The sequence below is a fragment of the Monodon monoceros genome, unplaced genomic scaffold (genome assembly GCF_005190385.1).
Source record: "Monodon monoceros isolate NGI ecotype Baffin Bay Population unplaced genomic scaffold, NGI_Narwhal_1 Super_Scaffold_20, whole genome shotgun sequence".
NCBI lineage: Eukaryota > Metazoa > Chordata > Mammalia > Artiodactyla > Monodontidae > Monodon > Monodon monoceros.
Window position 1 is genome coordinate 68,648,026 of NW_021703777.1, and position 21,306 is coordinate 68,669,331.

Genomic DNA, 21,306 nt, shown 5'->3' on the forward strand with positions numbered 1-21,306 from the left:
CCAAGTATAGTTTCATAAAAGGAGTAATAACTTGGGCCAGGATGACATGAGGGGCTTTTCCTTTGACAGGGCCATAAGAATTTATGTTTTTCCCAAATGCAGCAAGATTTTGGCTATGTTTATATAGTAATAAATTCAGTTTTGTCTTCTATATGTAAACAGATATTAAATATCCTAATATCAGTAAAAGCTATCTAAAATACTGCCTGAGCTCAGGAAGACAGCTATAACTTGAAAATTTAGTAGAACTTGCTTATTATAGCATAAATTTTTACTTTAAATTTAAATAATAAGCAAAGTCAACAAATTAACGATACTGAAGAGACCAAACAGATGGGAATCTATAAAGTAGCTATAAAATATTAATTTCTGTATTACTCATAATCTATAGTTCTGGCTCTATTTCTATTAAATTTCACTACTTTTATGTAATTATAAATAATTACATGAAACATGCAGTTGTGGGAAATCACTGGAGCCCAAGTGATTATGTTTCTAATCAAGAGGAAAAGCGTTAAGAAGGCATCATTTCATATATTTGAAATTGTGGCAAAATATAAAAGTGGCTAGAATCCTAATTTTTCAAAATGTTTAATGATAATCTAATATATTGACAAAATTTTACAACCTTTTAATCTAAAACTGGTCATGAAATGAAACTCAAAACTTTACTCAGTACTAGTCTTTTTTCTGCCACAATTCTGTAGTAGACAACCTCTAAGATGGTCCCAAACAATCCCCACCCTATGTTTTTCAAGTTCTTATAAATCCTCTCCCCCTTGTCTGTGGGCTGATTTTAGTGATGCACTTTATTTATTTATTCATTTCTAATGAACACAGCAAGTGATGGGATGTTATTTCTGGGATTAGGTTTCAAAGTACTTTGACTTCTGTCTTGCTCTCCCTTCTCTCACTTTCTTACTCTGATAGAAATCAGTTGACATGTGAGACGCTCTATGGAGAGGTGCACATGGCAAGGAACCGTTGCTGGCCAGTACCCGTGAGGACCTAAGTTCTGCCAACAATTCTGCTTGTAGGTGAAACTTCAGATAAGCAGCCTTGTGAGAGACCCTGAGACAAAACTAACCTGTGCCCAGATTACTAACCCAGAAAAACTATGAGAGAATAATTATTTGTTATTTTAAGCCACTAATTTTTTGGAGTACTTTATTATGTAACAATAAATAACTAGGATAAATCCCAACAGAGGTAGTATTTCCATATCTGCTTTTAATCCATAAATTCAGGATAAATAACTTTGTGATGCTTCAGGTAATATTATCTACAACTTATTCACTGGTGTTTGTTCTGTGGCACGTAGTTCATGATCAGTAAGTATCATTAAAATTCACTAAAGCAAAAAGCATATGTTATTTAGATTTAAAACTAGGAGGGACAAAGTTTTACCTTCTATTAGACAACAATTCTTCTGAAATATAATGTTTATGTATGACATTTAAAGGGCTGGGTCAGTATATGTTTCAGAACTGGTTAAACTTAAAGAGTAGACTAGTAGAAAGTTTTAAAATAAACACTTAGTGACGCTATTAAGCAAAAATTAGATAGGGGTGAAATTGTATTACTTTTAGGATGAACATAATAAACGCCTTTCTAATTAGAAATTTTGTTTTTTTTCCCTAGTATTGATACATTTTGAGATTGTGTGGTTTATTTATTATATACACACAAAGGGTGGAGAGATATTGAGAGAGAGAGTAAAAACAAAATAGGATGAGATGTGACTTTCAAAATAAGTTAATCATTACAGGATAACATTAACAAAGGTGTGCAGTACCATATATATATATTTTGAATTGAAGTATAGTTAATCTACAATGTTGTGCTAATTTCTACTGTATAACAAAGTGACTCAGTTTTACACATATATATATTCTTTTCCATTATGGTTTATCCCAGGAGATTGGATATAGTTCCCTGTGTTATACAGTAGGACCTTGTTTATCCATTCTAAATGTAAGTGTGCATCTACTAACTCCAAACTCCAAACTACCACTCCATCCCTTTCCCTCCCGCACTCCCACTTAGCAGCCACAAGTCTGTTCTCTATGTCTACGAGTCTGTTTCTGTTTCATAGATAAGTTCATTTGTGCCATATTTTAGATTCCACATATAAGTGATATCATATGGAATTTGTCTATCTCTTTCTGACTTCACTTAGTATGTAATTTCTAGTCTCATCCATGTTGCTTCAAATGGCATTATTTCATTCTTTTTTATAGCTGAATAGTATTCCATTCAATATATGCACCATATGTTCTTTATCCATTCATCTGTTGATGGACATTTAGGCTTCTTCCATGTCTTGGCTAATGTAAACAGCACTGCAATGAACATTGGGGTGCATGTATCTTTTTGAATTACAGTTTTGTCTGGATATATGCCCAGGAGTTGTACTGCTGGCTCATATAGTAATTCTATTTTTAGTTTCCTGAGGACCTTCCATACTGTTTTCCATAGTGGCTCCACCAACAGTGTAGGAGTCCCTTTTCTCCACACCCTCTCCAGCATTTGTTATTTGTAGACTTTTTAATGCTGGCCATTCTGACCAGTGGGAGGTGGCACCTCATTGTAGTTTTCATTTGAGGATTTCTCTAATAATTAGTGATGTTGATTGTCTTTTCATGTGCCTACTGGCCATCTGTATGTCTTCTTTGGACAAATGTCTATTTAGGTCTTCTGCCCATTTTTTGGTTGGGTTGTTTATTTTTTTGTTGTTGAGTTGTGTGAGCTGTTTGTATATTTTGGAGATTACGTTCGTGTTAGTTACATTGATTGCAAATATTTTCTCCCCTTCTGTAGGTTGTCTTTTTGTTTTGTTTATGGTTTCCTTTGCTGTGCAAAAGCTCGTAAGTTTGATTAGGTGCCGTTTGTTTATTTTTGTTTTTATTTCTGTTGCCTTGGGAGAGTGACCTAAGAAAACATTGGTACAATTTATGTCAGAGAATATTTTGCCTGTGATCTCTTCTAGGAGTTTTATGGTGTCATGTCTTATGTTTAAGTCTTTAAGCCATTTTGAGTTTATTTTTGTGTATGGTATGAGGATATGTTCTAACTTCATCGATTTACATGCAGCCGCCCAACTTTCCCTGCACCACTCCCTGAAGAGACTGTCTTTTCCCCATTTTATATTCTTGCCTCCTTTGTCAAAGATTAATTGATGGTAGGTGTGTGGGTTTATTTCTGGGCTCTCTGTTCTGTTCCATTGATCCATATGTCTGTTTTTGTACCAATATCACACTGCTGTTTTCATTACTGTAGCTTTGTTACTATAACTTTGTAGTATTGTCTGAAGTCCAGGAGAGTTTTGCCTCCTGCTTTGTTCTTTTCCTTCAGGATTGCTTTGGCAATTCTGGGTCTTTTATGGTTCCATATATATTTTTGGATTATTTTTTCCAGTTCTGTGAAAAATGTTATGAATAATTTGATAGGGATCACATTAAAACTATATAGTGCTTTGGGCAGTATGGCCATTTTAACAATATTAATTCTTCCAATCCAAGAGCATGGAATATCTTTCCCTTTCTTTGCATCCTCTTTAATTTTCTTTATTAATGTTTTATAGTTCTCAGCATATAAGTTTTTCACATCTTCGGTTAGCCTTATTCCTAAGCATTTTTTTTTTGGTGCGATTTTAAAAGGTATTTTTTTTTTACTTTCTGATATTTCATTATTATTATAAAGAAATGCAACCAATTTCTGAATATTAATCTTGTATCCTGCTACTTCGTTGAATTTATTATCAGTTCTATTAGTTTTTGTATGAAGTCCTTAGGGTTTTCTTTATATAATATCATGTTATCTGCATATAGTATCAATTATACCTCTTCCCTTCCAATTTGGATAGCTTTTATTTCTTTTTCTTGTCTAGTTGCTGTGGCTAGGACCTCCAATACTGTATTGAATAGAAGTGGTGAGAGTGGGCATCCTTGTCTTGTTCCAGATTTTAGTGGGAAGGCTTTCAGCTTTTCACCATTGAGTATTATATGGCTGTGGGTTTGTTATGAATGGCTTTTATTATGTTGAGATATGTTCCCTCTGTACCCACCTTGGTAAGAGTTTTTATCATGAAGGGATGTTGAATTTTGTCAAATGCTTTTTCTGCATCTATTGAGATGATCATAGATGTTACACTGATTGATATGCATATGTTGAACCATCCTTGTTAACTTGGGATGAATCCCACTTGGTCATGATATATGATCTTTTTTATGTGTTGTTGGATTTGGTTTGCTAGTATTTTGTTGGGAATTTTTGCATCTATATGCATCAAAGATATTGGTCTGTAATTTTCCTTTTTGGTAATGTTTTTGTCTGGTTTTGGTATCAGGGTGATGGTGGCTTCATAGAATGTCTTTGGGAGTGTTCTTCCTCTTCAGTCTTTTAGAAGACTTTTAGAAGGATCGGTACAAGTTCTTTTTATGTTTGGTAGAATTCACCCTTAAGCCATCTGGTCCTGGACTTTTGTTTGTAGGGAATTGTTGTTGTTGTTGTTTTTATTACAGAGTCTAATTTACTTCTAGTGATCAGTCTATTCAAATTATCTATATGTTCTTGATTCAGTTTCAGTGGGCTGTATATTTTTAGGAACTTTTCCCTTTCTTCTAGGTTGTCCAATTTGTTATCATGTAATTGTTCATAGTATTCTCTTTTTTTAAATTTCTGCATTATTGTTTATTAACTCTCCTTTCGCATTGCTTATTTTGTTTATGTGGTTCCTCTCTCTTCTTGGTGAGCCTAGCTAGAGTCTTTTCAATTTTGTTTAGCCTTTCAAAGAACCAGCTCCTGGTTTTATGATTTCTTTCTATTATTTTTTAATCTCTTATTGATTTCCTCTCTGATCTTTATTATTTCCTTCCTTCTGCTGACTGTAGGCTTTGTTTGTTGTTCTTTTTCTAATTATTTTAGGTGACAGGTTAGGTTGTTTGAGATTTTTCTTGTTTTCTGAGGAAGGCCTGTATCACTATGAACTTCCCTCTAAGAACTGCTTTTGCTGCATCCCATAGATTTTGTATGGTTGTGTTTTTTTTGTCCTTTGTCTCAAGGTTTTTTTTTTTGTTTTTTTTTTTGTTTTTTTTTGCGGTACTCAGGCCTCTCACTGTTGCGGCCTCTCCTGTTGTGGAGCACAGGCTCCGGATGCACAGGCTCAGCAGCCATGGCTCACAGGCCCAGCCACTCCGCAGCATGCAGAATCTTCCCGGACTGGGTCACGAACCCATGTCCCCTGCATCGGCAGGTGGACTCTCAACCACTGCGCCACCAGGGAAGCCCTCAACATATTTTTTAATTTCCTTTTTGATTTCCTCATTGACCTATTGGCTTTTTAGTAGCATGTTGTTAGTTTCCACATAATCATTTTCTTTCCTGTGGTTGATTTCTAGTTTCATGCTGTTGAGGTCAGAGAAGACACTTGAAATAATTTCTGTACCCTTATATTTGTTGAGATTAGTTTTGTGCCCTAGAGAATGTTCTATGTGCATTTAAAAAGAATGTGTATTCTGGTGTTTTTTTGGATGTAATGTCCTGAAAATATCAATTAAGTCTAACTGTTCTATTGTATCATATAGGATCTCTGTTGCCTTAAGATTTTCTGTCTAGAAGATCTGTCCATCGATGTGAGTAGGGTGTTAAAGTCTCCTACTCTTATTGTAGTCCCATCAATTTCTCCCTTTAGGTCCGTTAGTATTTTTTTTAATGTATGGGTGCTCCTTTATTAGATGCATGTATGTACAGGTGTAAAATCCTCCTCTTGTATTGATCCTTTCATCATTTTAGTTTCCTTCATCTTTCTTTATGGCTTTTGTTTTAAAGTCTATTTTGTCTGATATGAGTATTGCGACTCCCACTTTCTTATCATTTCCATTTTCATGAAATATCTTTTTCCATCCCATCAGTTTTAATCTATATATGTCCTTTACCCTAGGTGGGTCTCTTGTAGGCAGCATATTGTAGGCTCTTTTTTTTTTTTTTAAATCCAGTCCACCAGTCTGTGTCTTTCTATTGGACAATTCAGTCTGTTGACATTTAAGGTAATTATTGATACATCTGTATTTATGGCCTTTTTAAACCTTGTGTTCCAGTTGATTCTGTTTCTTCTTTGTTCCTTTTTTGTGTGTGTGGTTTGATGATTTCCTTTCATTTTATGCTTGTATTCTCTTCCTGTTTTTTGTCTGTTTTTGATTTGTGGTTACCCTGTTTTACAAGTATGTTAACCCCTTCCAATATCTGCTTGCTTTAGACTGATAGTCATATAGGCTCAAACAGATTCTGGAAAAAAAAAAAATTTTTTTTCTTACTCTCCTTTCCTGATTTTATGATTTTGATGTCCTTTTTTACATCTTCACGTTTATCCTTTTGCTGTTCCTTGGGTTTTTCATCGCTTTCACAAGTTTTGTTTTCTTTTTTTTAATATGTATATTGTCTTATTTAAGTGATTTATTTTCCAGTTGTGACTTCTTCTTTCCTATATCTTCTTGCTTCTTTTCTATTTAGGAAGACCTCGCAGTATTTCTTTTAGAATAGGCTCTGTATTGCTGTATTCTTTTAGTTTTTGCTAGTCTGAGAAATTCTTTATCTCTCCTCCTATTCTGAATGACAATCTTGCTGGGTAGTATATTGTGGGTTTGCACATTTTTCCCTTACAAGACTTTAAATATATTTTGCCATTCCCTTCTGGCCTGCAATATTTTTGTAGAGAAATCAGCTGGTAGCCTCATGAGGGTTCCTTTGTAGTTCTTTGTTTTTCACTTGCTGCCTTTAGAATCTTCTCTTTATCTTCAACTTTTGCCATTTTTATTATATGTCTTGGTGTAGGTCTGAGTTCATCTTGTTTGGGACCTTCTGCTCTTCTTGTATCTGGATATATGTTTCCTTCTTTAGGTTTGGGAAGTTTTCAGCCATAATTTCTTCAAATACATTTTCAATCCCCTTTCCTCTTTCTTCTCCTTCTGGAATCTCTATTATGCATAGATTGGCATGTTTTATATTATCCCATAGGTCTCTTATATTGCTTTCATTTTTTTTTTCATTTGTCTTGCTGTCTGCTGTTCTGATTGTGTAATTTCCAGTATTTCTACTTCCAGATCACCTATTCTTTCTTCTGCATGATTAATTCTGCTATTCATTGCCTTTATCTCAGCTTTCTTCTAGGCAAATGAATTTTCTAATATTTTTTGGCTCCTGCTTATAGTTTCTAGTTCCTTTTTACAGTAATCTACATTTCTGTGATAGCCTTAATTCCTTCAGTTTTTTCTTTACCTCCTCTTTTGAACTTGGTTTCTATTAGACCAAAGAGGTCTGTTACATTGTTCTTTCAGGGGTATTCTCTTGGTCTTTTAACTGGGAGTGGTTCCTCTGCTTCTTCATTTTACTTATATTTCTTTTACTTTGTGAGTTTAGGGGAAACAGTTATCTACTGTAGTCTTGGAGGGCTATTTATATGCCGGAGTGTCCCAGAGTAGCTTATGTGGGTATAATATTTTTTTGGTGCAAGGGCTGCTTTTAGTTTGGATGCTTGCTATCTCTTCCTTTAGCATATGCTGGCCGTTATCCCCTTGAGTAGGGGGTGTGCAGGTGCGTTGCTCTTGCAGGCTCCCAGGAAGGCGGGGGCAGAGACTGGCACTGGCTCATGGGACCCTTGGCAGTGGCAGAGGTCTGCACTTGCCTCTGGAGTCTGAGATGGCAGCAGCGGCTCGCGCCTGCCCCTGGAGCTCTTGTAGGCAGTACCCTGCCACTTGAGAGTACATACGTGCAGAGAAAGAAGCTCCTATGGTGGTCCTGCCCCTCTCCTCCTGTGCACCCCAACAATGGCACCTTGCTTCTCTGGCAGGCCTATGCTTCTTCCTATACTCCCTTGGCTGGGGTGCACCACACCTCAGCTCCCTCAGGCTGTCTCCACATAGCCAACCCCAGTCCTTTCCCCAGGTCTGCTCCAAAGCCCGAGCCTCAGCACCCAGCCCCCGCCTGCACAAGCACAGGAGCGTCTCAGGCTGGGGAGCGCAGGGCTGTGGCGCCAACCATCTGTGCAGGTGTCTCTCTGCTTTCCTCTCTGTAAATTGGTTGCAGTGCTCTCTTCTCTGAGGCTTCAAAGCTCCCCCCTGCCATCCTGTCCTGGCTGATCTCTCCACTGGTGAGGGGACTGCCCAGTGTGTGGAAATCTTTCCTCTTTCACAGTTCCCTCCCACGGGTGCAGGTCCTGCCCTGATTCCTTTCTCTTTTTTTCTTTTTTCTTTTGTCCTACCCAGTTATATGGAGATTTTCTTGTCCTTTTAGAAATCTAAGGTCTTCTGCCAGCATTCATTAGATGTTCTGTGAGAATTGTTCCACATGTAGATGTATTTGTGGGAGAAGGTAAGCTCCATGTTCTACTCCTCCGCCATGTTAATCTGATTCCTGGCATATTTTTTTTTCCTTTGTGACTTATTTTATTGAAAGTCAACTAATCATAGTGGCTGTAATGAGATATAAATACAAACTACTTGGAGAATTGGTTTTTTTTTTAATGCATGCCTTAAATCCTCAATCAGTGAAGATATATTTCATGACCTATAATTCTTCCCTCTAGGAGTCTATCCACATTTAAATTTCCACATTTTACTTTTAAGTACCTGCTGTGTGTCATAAATTTATTTTGTGACTTTATGTGTCAAGAACAAATCTTCCTAACTTACAGCTTTGGTTTATATAAGGAGTTCAAAAGGCTGTCATCTATTTTAATGTTTTTAGTGATTTTCTTTTTTCTTTTTAAATGGTTAGATAATTAAACCAGTTCATAATATTATGTGGAAAAAAATAGAAATAAATTGTACAAATGTCACCATAACAAATACAAGATAATGAATTCTCATGTATATATCTTCATTATATTTTTAAAATATCTTTATATTTTGGAACAGGCACTTTATTATGAATTTCATCAGTACTAGTCACATTTATACTTTCACATCTATACTAAACATATCACCTACTTACAAACATCTACTTTTTTAGTTCTACAAATGTTAATGTGAGCCTAAAGGACAAGGGCTTTTGAGTGGTAGAGGTAGAAATTGAACCCACTTCACCTGCTCTCAATTCAGTGCATCTTATGCAAGGTTCATATTGTACGTTTTATTATCTGTCCCAGTAAGTCTCAGTAGTTGAGAACCTAATCATATATTTAGTAGAAAAGCATATAAGGGATGGAGAAAAGAACACTTGCCAAGAATTTGTATTTCTAGCTTTATTGAAATATAATTGACATGTATTATACATGTATAAAACATTGTATAAGTTTAATGTGTGCATCATGTTGATTTGATACACATATATATTGCAAAATGATTACCATCATAGCATTAGTTAACATCTCAGTTATTTCTCATAATTACCATTTCTTTTTGTGGTGAGAACATTTTGGATCTACTCTTTTAGCAGCTTTCAAATATATAATACACTGTTATTTTGTATAATCACCATGCTGTACGTTAGATACCCAGGACTTATAATTGAAGTTTATACCCTTTGAATAACATCTCCCCATTTTACCCATTCCTCAGTCCCTGGCAACCATCAGTCTACTCTCTGTTTCTACAGGTCCAGCTTTTTTTGATTGTATAAGTGATACCATACAGTATTTTCTTTCTCTATCTGATTTATTTCACTTAACATAATGCCCTCTAGGTGCATCTCTGTTGTGCAAATTTCAGGATGTTCTTTTTACAGCTAAATAATATTCCATTTTATATATATACACACCATATCTTCTTTATTCATTCATCCATTGATGGGCACTTAGATTGTTTCCACATCTTAACTACTGTGAATATTGATGCAGTGAACATGGGTGTGCAGATATCTCTTTATTCTGTCTCATTACCTTTGGATATATACCCAGAAGTGGGATTGCTGGATCATATGATAGTCCTAGTTTTAATTTTTTTTTCTTTTTTCGGTACGCGGGCCTCTCACTGTTGTGGCTTCTCCCGTTGCGGAGCAACGGGCTCCGGACGCGCAGGCTCAGTGGCCATGGTTCACGGGCCTAGCCGCTCCGCGGCATGTGGGATCTTCCGGACCGGAGCACGAACCCGCGTCCCCTGCATCAGCAGGCGAACTCTCAGCCACTGCGCCACTAGGGAAGCCCCTAGTTTTAATTTTTTGAGGAATCTCCACACATTAAAAGATACATACTCACGTAGCTGGAAATTAAGTTTTTTTAAAAAATGGGGCATTTAATGTATACTAGATAATTTCCAAGTACTTAAAATCATTAACTCATTTAATCTTCACAATAACTCCATGATATGCATACATATATTTTGTATGATTTGCAGATGAAGGGATACCGAGAATTTAAATAACTTGCCAAAGGTCACCACGTTATTATATTGCAGACACTTTGAGCCTAGCACTCTGGTTCCAAACCAATGATCTTAATCATTACACTGTATTTATCATTCTTAAGCCTGCTAATTTCAGGGCAACACGTTTGATAGTCTGAATAAACTTCAGGCTCAAATAAGCCAATTTTTTTTTTTTTTTTTGCGGTACGCGGGCCTCTCACTGTTTTGGCCTCTCCCGTTGCAGAGCACAGGCTCTGGACACGCTGGCTCAGTGGCCATGGCTCATGGGCCTAGCCACTCTGCGGCATGTGGGATCTTCCCGGGCTGGGGCATGAACCCGTGTCCCCTGCATCGGCAGGCGGACTCTCAACCACTGCGCCACCAGGGAAGCCACTAAGCCAATATTTTTGTTTAATTTTAAAAATTATTTTGGCTTATGTGCTCTTGTTATAACCAAGAAACTGAGAATTACTCTAAATATCCTGATTATGGGTTAGAATCCTGTGCATTTTATGACTATGTTCATTCTTTCAAATTCACAGCATCTTAAAATAACAACAATTTAAAAAAACCCACAAAACCTGTGAATGCATTTTACAAACACAACTTAGGAAGTTGGGCTACTATTTTCCTCTGTTTAAATCTTTCTGGGCTGCTGATTAGAACAATATGATTTAGGGTTTGCCCCCTAAGGATTAGGAAGCAGTTAGTCCTAATGTGAAGGAATGACAGTCAATGCACATTGCACATGGGAAACATAGGATTTAATATTTGTCCTTGATAAATACAACTTCCTACTCAGTATTTCTGACATAGTTTTACAATGTTACTTGTAAAAAAACTTCTTAGGGCTAGTGACTACAGGGTTTGTTACCAAACCAAACTTTGGCCTACTCACCAGACATGGAAAAAAGCCAATCTACTGACACCGGGTTGTGAAGGAAAGTACAGTGTTGATTGAGGGCACCAAGCAAGGAGAATGGGCAGTTTGTGCTCCAAAGACCTGAACTCCCTGATGGATTTCAGGGAAGGGTTTTTTAAAGACAATGTGATCAGCTCATGCACAATTCTCTGATTGGTTGATGGTGAGGTAACTAACAAGGTGATGTTTCAGGGATCTCAGACACACCAACCTTCTGGTTCCACCTGGCCTGGGGTCTTTGTGCTGGTGGTCAGCATGCAGTTAACTTCCTCCACCTGGTAGGGGTTTTAGTGTCAGCAAAACAACTCAAGGATATGGCTCAAGATATTATCTATGGCCCTTGAGAAGGAGCTAAAGGTCCTTGACTTTGTTTTATGGCTAAACTATTATTATTTTGTCTTGCTTGACTGCTTTCCTTTATTTTTGCATTTTCTCACTTCTCTGATTAAATTTGCTCTTTGTAACTCATGGAAGGCAGAGGAGGCTAAAACTTTCTACAAACAAGAGCTGGGGGATCTAAGGTGGGAGGAGGTTGTCTGTCCCCAAGAGGGCCCCGCAGGGTCCTGCTTGGTTTCAGTTTGAATAGTTTTCTTTTATGTATGTAAAACTGAGACCTCTGTATTTTAAAATATTACTGCTAAATTTGAAGGAGTTGACATTTAGATAACTAAGGAGGGAATGTTTTCAGCAAGACTGGGGTCAAATTCTTCTTAGACTAGACTGTGTCACATAGAATGGAGCTGCCAGTGGAAGTCTAATGTGAACACATGGCATTTAATTTCCATGAAAGTTTCAATATTCTGAGTAAAATGTGGCTATGAGTAAAATAATAAAATATAAGTGGAATAGCATTACAATAGTACCCTGCTGGGTTTCAGCCACCAGCAGTGGAAGGGGCTGTTCTAAGAGCATATGTCTTTTTGGCAAAATTCAAAGGCAGCTGCTCTGGTTAGTTTCATAATGCTCGTGAGATTTCCATTTGATTACAGAAATGATGTCTGCCCTCTGTTGCTAGGCCTGTCATTTTGCATTTGCCCTACCTGTGATGTTATTTGTTAAACTGCTTTTAATGAGAAAAAAATACTTCCTGAGAAAAGCTTTAGCAACCCGCATATATTCTTTTTCCATATCTCATCCTTATTTGTATTCCCAACATGATGGATGACAACAGTTGCAAACTCATAATATGATTGTTCTTATCATGCCATGGTCTCTTGTAAATGCTGTCCTTTTTTGAGGTGGTGACCTGTTATATTTCTCTCTGCTGTCCAATTATTTTCTTGTAAAGGACTGATAAGTTAAATATGTGCCTGCTGTTTTTCTCTCCAAGAGCAGTTGCTCCTTTTTACAAGTATTTAGAAACTCTGGACTTCCGTATCATAACAAAATGGAAGACTTACTAATATTTTAATCTCTAAAAGTGAGATGCTAAGAGTCTCTGTACACAAATCTTAAATATGTATATATACAGTGAAGTATGGGCAAATTATTGAGACAGTAAATCTGGCTGGAATTGCTATTTTGTTACTTTTTGCTGATTATTTGGGCAGTATACATAGGATTTCTGAGTTTCAACTTACTCATCTGCAAAACATTGAGACAAGTTAACATATATGTTGAGAAAATATAATATGCAGATATATATGAAAATTTCTACATACAGAAAATAGGTGTATTAATCTGACATTAGTATTTCCCTGAGGACACCAAAGAAGTACAACTGACTACTAGGTGAGGAATATCTCATTTAAGTGGTTTGTCTTTTGAAGAACACCTTCTATCAACGTAACTCATTCTAGTTATCTAAAAAAAGTGACTTGTGGAAAAATTATCTCTTGAAATATTTGTTTTGTTCTGGATTCACAATTTTTCTGTGACAAAAGGAAAACATACAGGACAGATTACAATTTATAAATAAAAGTCAGTAAAACCAGTCAGGATTATAGAACATTACTCAAAAGAGAAAATAGTTGGTTATGGAAATTGAAAGAGCAACACAGGTGCAGAGGTTAAGTGGAAATTATGCAGCCAAAATTTAAAAGAAACATTCAAGTGTTTGAAAATGAAGGATTGTTATGGCAAATCAGAGTACCAATAAGAGTATGATCAGTGAACTAATTATATTATGTAAATTAAAGCATAATGAGTAAAAGAAGCTTCTGAAGCTTCTTATTTTCAAATAATGTAAGAGGTTGAGAGAACGGAGCCCAGGCCGCCCGTCAGGCCCGCGGCTCGGCTTCCGAGGCGGGGGGAAGCCGAGTGGGCCGGAGTGGCCCCGAACCCAAGCCCTCTCATCCCCGGACTCCTGCCCGGCAGGAGGAATCTGGGAAGAGGCGGATGCAGGCGCCTCCTCCGGACACGTTGCTAATGATGGAGGAGTACGCCTAGGTGCTGCTGAGGCCTGCTTCGCGGTACAGCCCCTTCGCCGGGAGAGTTTCTTTAAAGTGCAGAGCTCACCCCTCACCCTCACCCCCGCGAGGTGAAACTGGTTGACGGTGATGGACTAGAGTTCAGGAAGTGCCATTCTGGACCAGCATTTGGCATCAACAGCATTTTATATCAGCGTGGCTTATATCCATCCGAAACCTTTACTCGAGTGCAGAAATATGGACTCACCTTGCTTGTAACTACTGATCCTGAACTCATAAAATACCTAAATAATGTGGTGGAACAACTGAAAGAATGGTTATACAAGTGTTCAGTGCAGAAATTGGTGGTAGTCATCTCAAATATTGAAAGTGGTGAGGTCCTTGAAAGATGGCAATTTGATATTGAGTGTGACAAGACCGCAAAAGATGACAGTGCCCCCAGAGAAAAGTCTGAGAAAGCTATCCAAGATGAAATTCGCTCAGTGATCAGACAGATCACAGCTACAGTGACATTTCTGCCACTGTTGAAAGTTTCTTGTTCATTTGATCTCCTGATTTATACAGACAAAGATTTGGTTGTACCTGAAAAGTGGGAAGAGTCAGGACCACAGTTCATTACCAATTCTGAAGAAGTTCGTCTTCGTTCATTTACTACTACAATTCACAAAGTAAGTAGCATGGTAGCCTACAAAATTCCTGTCAATGACTGAGGATGAGCTAAAGACAGTAATGTACTTGTATTCTCAAATGTGGTTTTCCTGAAACCAAATCAACTTTAGTTGATATATTTCATTGGTTAATTTTTAGATGGGGAAAACTTAACATTATACTTTACTGAATCTGTGCATAATTGTTCCATTCCTTGGTACCTGTTTCACTTTCCATATGGCTGATGTAAGTTATTGCACACTGTTCCAAAGGGAACTAGCAGATTTCATTAACATTGTAATGTCAATTCCTTTGAAGGTAGTACTGTAGAAGGAAAAACTTTTGCCATAAAAATAAATGTCTTTCTAAATCAGACCTTTTGGTCAAGCAGCTTGACTCAGAATATACAGAAATATTTAAATATAAAATAGAGCAAAAGAAATATGAATATTCAGAATATTTGTTTAGATCCTGAAAGTAACTAATGATAGTCCATAAGTAATAAAATATTGCTCTTATTAGGTCCTTTTGCCATTTATTTCATTTGTATAGTTTCCATATTGAAAAAATTTTCCAATTGTTTGATTTTAATTTATATAACTTGAACCCATGAAGCTACGGATATTCCTACTGTTCAAATTGCTATGATACCAAACTTTTAAGAATGTCCTTTTATGTTTTATAAAATCAAGCTTTAAGTGACAATGATGAAATAAAGTTAAATGTGTATGTTTTAAAAAAAAAAGGTAATCTTTGGTGGCTTATATGAAATGATTTCATTAGTGCATAAAATATTCAGAGTATCACATCCCTGCAATTAGCAGTTATGTTGAATATTTTTTATTTACCCTTTCCAATCCATTTTCCACCTTTCTTCAATCTACTCTGTGCCCTGGTAATGCCAACTTCCATGGAATAAATAATTAGAACTCCCTTACCCACATCTAGTTGTGTTTAGCAACAGGGTTTGTTTGGCATGGTACAGAGGATAGGAATACAGCAAAGTCAGAACATGTTATCTGCCCAGCACCTTCCCTGCCATGTTGTGGGTTCCTCCCCTAGACCTCAGCCCTCAGCTTCTGTTGAGCTAAGTATTCTGAGCATGTATATGCAAATTGGGAGAAACTATTTGTATTAATGTAATTATTGTATTATCCCAACTATGCTAGACTAGTTCAGTATATGTAAACCTAGAAACAATGCCATAACAACTTAAAAAAGTAAATAATATAACAACAAAGTATCAGAAAGAGAAATTAAGGAAACAATTCCATTTAACTTTGCATCAAAAAGAATAAAATACTTAGGAATAAACCTACCTAAGGAGGCAAAAGACCTGTACTCCAAAAACTATAAAATGCTGATAAAAGAAATTGAAGACAACATATTTTCCATTATAGAATGGAAAGATCACAAGTTTTATATTTAACACACCAAAGGGTAAATTGTTGCTGCAGTATTTACTTCCTGTGTAATTTTCATGTCCATTAACCTCAGTTTTCTAACCTGTAAGATAGTTTTGATAATACTAACTTTTCATAATAGTTGTAAAGACATCATTTGAATAGGATTTAAGAATATAAGACAGATGGTTGGAAAGCACTGTTTTGGTGTACAGTAGGAAGCCCCTATGCCTGGATCCATTTTACTAAAAATAACTTTTAACGAAATTACTTAAAATTTATTAGTTTTTCACATTTCTCTTTTTATTCCTTCCCCTTGCAAAAATTATGTTTCTATAATCTTGTGTTTGATATGTTTTACTTTCTTGTTATCCTTTAAATAAAGCTCTGAACAGTCATCATTTTTCCTCTAAGTATAACTTTGACTATTTAGAATTGCTTTGATGTATGCAATTCAAATTTTGATTCATTTACTCCCAGATTTTCGTGTAAGAGAAATTGTTTTTTGAAAGGCAGAATTTTTTTGAGATTAGTTTTTTTTCTCATTTTAAATTATATTTATAGATTAAACACAATTATATGATTCTATTCTGTTATAGCAGTCATATTATTGGGTTTTGACTTACAATTTATAAACAAAAACCAATATGTAATAGAATTTCCAATCCCATTCACCAGTCAAAATAGAACTAAATCATTTCTGAATCTAGAATATCTAGAAATGGAGTTATAACTCTAGCTTTCCAGTAATTAAACTTCATTATCCAATTATTAATATGTTTTGATGTTCATAAAGTAAATAATATTGCTATGCATCTGGATTTTCTATGCTAAGCGATGAAACAGAAGTTTCAAAAGGATATTCACCTGAGTAAGAATAGTTCTGTAGGAACGTATTTTGTGATCACTGTTTTATTCTTCTGGGTAGGCAACTCTTCCCATGCTCTGTGCTCAATGCTCTTTTGTAGATCCCCTTCTATTATTTCCATCTCCTTTCCTCTGCCTTTCTTTGCCTTCCAATTTCATTCTTCACGGTGCTTGGTCTCATCAATTTTCATTGCCTGAACTGTCATTGTGTGTGTGTGTGTAAGTATGTGTGCATATATATGTATGTGTGCATATATATGTGTATGTGTGTGTGTATATATATACGCACACACATTCTGTGTATCTGTATATCTGTGTCCTTCTGGCTCTTTCCTTGATATATGGACCTATAAATCTGTGAAATCAGCATCTCCACTTAAAGGTTCTCAGGAACCTCGAAAACTCAGCATGTGTCAAACTGAAATCACTCTACCTGAATTTATTATATTGTGAATAGTATCACTCTCACTCCACTGTCCAGCCAAAATTCCAGTCTTCTTCCTTGTCTTGTCCCTCCTTCTTATCTTTCCCACAGCAAGTAAAGCACTCCAACCCTCTAATCCTTTTAATCCTACCATCCAAATATGTTTTTGAACCTATCCACTCTTCTATCGCATCTCTCCCAAAATTTCCACTACCATGATTTAGAACACAACCACTTCTTCCCTGGATTAATGTTTAGTCTTCTAATAAGTCTCTCTGCTCTGAGTTATTTCCATGTCCACATGTTCTCCACACAGTAGACTATTTCTGTTTTATTTCTAATTATCATTCATTTGTTTTGAGTTGAAAGGAAGCTATTGTTGGATATTAATATCTCCAGTTATTAAAAACTACTCTGAAAAAAAAAAACCTACTCTGCCAGTTCAGAGGCTGTTGTGAGGTGGTGGTGGTGGGGGCAGTGGTGGCAAAATAATCTGAGCATTTGAGGTACCCATTCCTCCATTCCTGATTCACCCAAGATAGCTCTGCATTTATCTTCTTTGTATATTATAAGTCTGCATTATTTTTATTGAAGAAAAGATGTGACAATGGTTGGAAACCATTATTATATCATTTTTCCAAGTAAAATTGTCTCTATTGCAAATTCAATACAAATATGCTTACTACAGAATATCCCAATAAACAAATCCATATATCATGTTCCATCCCCTCACAGTCCCAGAATTTCTCTGGAAATTATTTTTGTTTTCAGTAGAATGTAGTTTACTCACTTTTCTTATGTTAGGTCTGTTCTTTCTCTCTTTTGATGAGCAGATTTAGCAGACCCAGACACAAACTTCCCAATCAAATTAAATGATTAAAAACGAATTTAACTTATTAAATGTGTTCTTAATAGAGAATGCAAAGAGAAAATTTTCAAAAATATTTCCACAAGCATACACTCAAAATAAAAGCAATTGATTTTATAGCTAAAACCCAAGAAGTAGTCCAAGTGAGCTAATTTTTTAAAAAGTGCTACCTCACTTTTTATAAACTCAGAAATTTCTTTCTTTTTTTGTTTGTGGTTTTGTATGCTGGTATTTTGGGTATGAATAGCTCTGGGCTAGGGGCACTGGTTATAGATAATACTAAGTTGCTTGGGGGTTTAGGCTCTCGTATACACCATTACTTCTGCTTTGCTGGTTCTGTTTGCTGAAAAGCATGATTCTTGTGTGCCCTCCCTGGCTCACATTCCAGAGGCAAACAGGAATACTTTCAACTCCTGTCTCCACAACCAGTGACTTGTCTGTTAACTACTGCATTCTTTTATGCTGAGTGGAGCATAAAAGTGTAGCTCACTGCACTACCACTTCAGGCATCCATGATGAATCAATTAAGGATGTACTCGAGATAAAATCTCAGCTCAACTTTTAAATTTTTATTAAGTATTTGCCCCATCACTTGGACTACACAATTTTGGAGTCGCCTTCTGCTAATATTTGCTGGATTAAAGAAGAATTTTCTCATTTGTAAGATCTTCATGCCCTCCTTGACCTTCAATCTCTCCATCTTTTACTAGGACAGACAAGTTGGAGAAAAGAAAGATTCCCAAAGATATCCATCCTCTGTGGCCTCTGTTAGTTCTGAGATACGTTCCTTTCAATCAACACCAGTGTGGATGTATCCTGTCACTATAGCAACCATCTGCTTTCAGTAAGTTATTTCTACTATCTCTGATTTTCATTACAGACTCTATTTTAGTAATCCTTTAGAAAATAAGATTGCCATATTTAGCATATTCCTAACCTGAGTGCTCTTATTTCCTAAATCAGCAATTTTCTGCTTTTAAACAATTCTGAATACAATTTTACTTAAGTAACTCAAGATTTAAACAAACAGTAGAATTTTGTCAAAAGGACAAAATTTTGTGCAGTGGCACAAAAGTAGTTGATAATTGGATTTAAAGATCAAGACAGAGTCAGTGTTTTATTGGAAATGAAGATCTTCAAAATATTCTTTATTTGGTATTAGTAAGTAATTCCACCAACTCCTGCCCCAGTTTTAGAGTTAACATTGGCTGCTACTCTAGATGATCTGACTAGATTTCTTGGTTACTTATTAACTAGTACATGGCTGAAATTTCCAGGTGGTTCTCACAGTGAAAATTTATGATTCTTCGTGGCAAGCACAAAACAGTAGTTAGCCACATAAAAATTAGTGAATAATAAATTATGTCCAATATAAAAATTAGATGGTATGAATAAGCTATATATTTTAAAATATAAATAAATTATGCCTGTAAACTGTTATTTTATTTGAATAATCAATGAAAAGAAAGCAAACGATAGTAATCAATGTATTTTATTACACTTAATCTTTTTAAGATTAATTTCTCTTTGGAACAACCATTTTCTCTAATCTCAGAGTAGATACGTATGAAATTATCAGCCATCCTTCTTTCTTTTTCTATTTGTTACCACAGAGTATCATTATTTTTAATCACATGGCTTTGTAATTTAGTGTTGGGAAATCAAATTTTCCAATTCTGATTGAGCAGGCATTTTTTAAAAATTCAGCAAATGTGTATTTTTATTAGCAGGGCAGGGAATAGAGTGCAGTTGAGTTATGCAAACGCAGGGTTAGATCTTTTCTTTATTTAAAAGTTTTATATTTTGCTCATCGAATTTTTGCATTAAGTTGGATTTTTAAAATTGCATGAAAACATTCATCTTGAAAACTGAGTTTTTGCTACACCCTAAATTCTATACCTGGAGTGAGTACCTAAATTCTCTTGCCCTAACCACAGTCCTGTTATTATCAAGATCCCTTGAGAGATTTGACATATTCATTCATAATATTTAAAGATTTGTTACTAAAAATGCTAAATAATAATTTATTATTCCATGAAAATATGTTATTTTTAAAGAACATTTTCATTCCATAGTCAACGATAACAAATTGTTCATAATAACAAATCATTTTGGCTCTTCTTTGGATGATTTCCTAGGAAAGTGTGAAATCATAGCAGATAAGAAAATAATTGTCTTACATGAGCATTCTAATTATAAAAATTGAAATTATTTCTATCTGATGCATTTTTCTAAAGAGAAAACCCATTTACTTACATAAAAGATGTATTTTTATTTAGGATGGGCTTTTCAAAATGAATGAAAGTCTAGATATCAAGTCTTATGTTGTTATGCCACAGATATTCACAAAAGAAATACAGTTTTAAAAATGATTTACTCTAATTAAACCTATAACATTTTTTAGTGGTCTCTTCCTCATTTTTAAAAGGAGACTTCCACATTTAGTTGCATGTTTGACTAGCCTTGCCATAAGTGAGGCAATAAAAATAAGGTAAGGGGAGTTTAACATATGGTGAATTATGTGTTGGATTTGTCTATTCTGCTGGAGTGACACAGGGAGAGAAAAAAAATTTCCTGTAAATAAATATTTCTTTAAGACTGGAAGCTTTATATTTGTAGTTAGAAATAAGTAATTACTGAAAGACCATAATGTCCCTGTTGGATTTTATGAATCTAAAGATTATGTGATTTAATTTTGATATTTCATACATTGCTTGATATTTCATAATTCCTATGAACATTGGTACATCTCTAGCATCTTTAATTATTTGATAAATATATTAGAGTATTTTACATTTATAGCAAGAAATACGGCATGGGCAAAAGTCCATGAGAAGGAAACAATTATATCAAGTAAAACATAATTGAATTCTGTTTCTCTGAGGCAGTGTATCGGGTATTTGACTTACTAGTAGAAAATCACTTAACTTAAAAGAGCTATGTAAGTGAAAGCAAGTTTCTTTAGCATCTGGCTCTTACTGTTCTTATAAAAAGTTATGTGCTGCTGTTTTTTTCTTCAGTGTTAATGTGAATAGAAGGAATTAACTAAGTGCAAATGTATTTCACAGCATGATATGCTACAGGAAGTAATGCCAAATACACGACAAGTAGAATTAGCAATTAAAATTAGGCATATAGTTATTATCACAGTATGAGTAAATATATCTACACTCTTACTGACATCAATGAAGATAGCACTGAGAATAAGTGAAAAGTTCATTTCACTATTCAAGACAAATTATAATCTTCACTGAGGACCTCAATAACAATTGAACAAATTTTTCTCTGTGTGTGTACCTGTGTCCTGATTTTCATATAGGACAGTAATGCGAGTAGTTACCTGATTATCTTAATTTCTGAAGTCACCAAGGACAAATCCTTTATACAGAATAAGTCTTGATTAATAAAACTTTGTTACTGTATGTTCACTTACTAGTTAAGTGGCAACTGCTGCCACACCAACTCTTG

General features: G+C 35.5%; 1 pseudogene across 1 annotated transcript in view; it reads left to right on the plus strand.

Moving 5' to 3' along the window:
- The window catches only part of LOC114902419, a 32,794-nt pseudogene extending 17,958 nt beyond the window's left edge, over positions 1 to 14,836 (plus strand). The window contains exons 2-3 of the transcript XR_003795500.1: positions 13,449 to 13,670; positions 13,739 to 14,836. The product of XR_003795500.1 is annotated as a mitotic spindle assembly checkpoint protein MAD2A pseudogene (transcript). The remainder of the gene's footprint in view (positions 1 to 13,448; positions 13,671 to 13,738) is intronic.
- The last annotated feature ends 6,470 nt before the right edge of the window (positions 14,837 to 21,306 follow it).